At 61.6% G+C, this 2,146-nt stretch overlaps 1 non-coding gene across 1 annotated transcript; it reads left to right on the top strand.

The window, feature by feature from the left end:
- The first annotated feature begins 501 nt into the window (after positions 1-501).
- TRNAK-UUU lies at positions 502-574 on the top strand. Its single transcript has one exon. It is a non-coding gene; the product is annotated as a tRNA-Lys (tRNA).
- The last annotated feature ends 1,572 nt before the right edge of the window (positions 575-2,146 follow it).

The raw sequence follows: 2,146 nt of genomic DNA, 5'->3' as shown, positions 1-2,146 counted from the left end.
AATTTAAATATGGGTTTCTGCCTGCAGGAAGTTATGGAGGGAATATGTACTGGCAGAAAGTCAGAAACCTCTTTCCAATCTTAACACACCCATTTTATGAGTGAATGATTTGGTTAGAAGACAATCTTAGATCATTCACAGAAAAAATGCATCAGCCTTTAGATATCAGAAAGAAAAAAGATTGTAGAAGAGCATGAAATATGAAGCATCTTATCAGAAGGAATTCAGGAGTCCCTCTTCACTTCTGGAGGAAACACCACAACGTAACAACCAGCGGGAGAGGTGCTTTTCCTACAGCTTCGTAAAGGGGACCCCATCCGCCCCAGACGGGGCGCCACCCCTCGCCTTAAAAAGGGGACCCCCTTTATCCCACACGGGGCACCTGAGTTCCGCGTGCAAGCGGCTGCTTTCGACACGCTGTCAACAACAACAAAAAAAACGGTCAACATCAGGCGACTGCCCTGACCTTTCCTAGGCGGTCAGAGGAGTCCCAGTACGGGAGCCCGGGTAGCTCAGCTGGTAGAGCATCAGACTTTTAATCTGAGGGTCCAGGGTTCAAGTCCCTGTTCGGGCGGAGAGGTTGACCTTTTTCCCCTGAATTCTCACATCCAAAAAGTGTTTGAGCAGTTCTCCCCTCCCGTGTCAAGCAGATTGGATCCAGGCGGGGGAGTGGTGCTCCGACTGGGGCGGATGAGGGCCCCTGCACCAAGGCCGAGAGTGGTGCCTCCTCCGAGGAGGATGGGGTCCCCTTTACCAAGGCGGGAGTGGGTTTGGAAAGGATCTCCCCGCCCCCGACGACCTCAAATCCCACAGTTTGGGTAAAAACGGGTGGATTTTCTCTTGGGACAGAAGTGTCCGCCCCACCGGTCCTTCCTCGTACCTGGAGGGCAGAGAAAGGATGCGGAGCCGGCCGGACCTCCCACCCACCTATCCACATCCTCCTCCCGTGTACAGATCCGCACGCAAACCCTCCGCGCCTTGTCGGGTGGCGGTTCCTTAGGCTCGAAGAGGAAGCCTGGAGGCCGGCGCGGAGGAGGCCGTGCCCAGCCGCGGGGGGGGGGGGGGCCGGAGCGGGGGTCAGAGGCGGGTCCGGGCCGCGCTCCCCGAAAAGCCCCGTCTCACGGACGGGCCCCGCGTGGCGGCGCCAGCACTGGAGGCTCTGAGCAAGAGAGGAGGAAACGTGGGAGACCAGCCCCGAGTCCTGAACATTCTGTCCCCCGGTTCCCAACCGGCGGTGAAACATGGGGGAGGGGAACCCAACCCCTCGGGGATGGCGGCTCGTCCTCGCGCGCTCTGTCACTCACACACACACACACACACACACACACACACACACACACACCTGCTCTCACATCTGCAGACTGTACTATCCGCTTCAGTAAACGTTCCTGCTTGTGTCGCGTCTGCGCTGGATTCCTTCTCCTGAGACCCAGAACCTTCCCGGGCATCTTCGGGTCCGGCTGGGTCGAGGCCCCTGGACCCGGTGTCCCCAGGTCACCGGCTGGCAGCCTCACCTCGCCTTCGCCCTCGTTCGCATCACCCACGCCTCACTCCCCTCTCCTTCCGCCTCCTCCCCCAGGAAGCCTTCCTAATTTCGCGGTCCACGGCTCCCGGGTTCCGGGGTCCCAAGGTCTCGGAGTCGGGGCTTCCCGGATCTCTGCTAGATTATCAGTCCGGGGAGCTTCTCAGTAGTGAATCTTTCCGTGCGGCCCCGCGGGGCTACGATACTCGGTGGCCTAAGGCGGAGAGCGTCCCCCGGGCGCCCGCGGGTCCGGCTGTGGCCGCGCCGCCCGCACGGGCTCTCACGTCAACCCCGCGCCCTGGACCCCGCTCCCCGATCCCCGCGCCCCACGCCTGGCTCCCCGCCGAGCCCCGCGCAATGCTCCCGGTTCCCCGCGCCCCGGCCCCCACGCCCCGCTCCCCCGCTCCCTCTCCCTGCGCCCCGCGCCCGGCTCCCCGATGGAACGGAAACGCTTTCTCGACACATCAGTGGGACCCGGCGCCAGCCGACCGCCGCAGAAAGACCCTTGAAGCAGGAACAGCGAACCCCAGGCTCCAAAACCAGCTTCAAGCAGCCGTTCTTCTGTTTTCCAGAAATTCCTAACCCCCCGGTCCAGCGCTCAGGGCTCCGTCACTTCAGCGTCAC

Source organism: Felis catus, chromosome B2, assembly GCF_018350175.1.
Source record: "Felis catus isolate Fca126 chromosome B2, F.catus_Fca126_mat1.0, whole genome shotgun sequence".
NCBI classification, from domain to species: domain Eukaryota; kingdom Metazoa; phylum Chordata; class Mammalia; order Carnivora; family Felidae; genus Felis; species Felis catus.
This window is presented reverse-complemented; position numbering and strand designations above follow the sequence as displayed.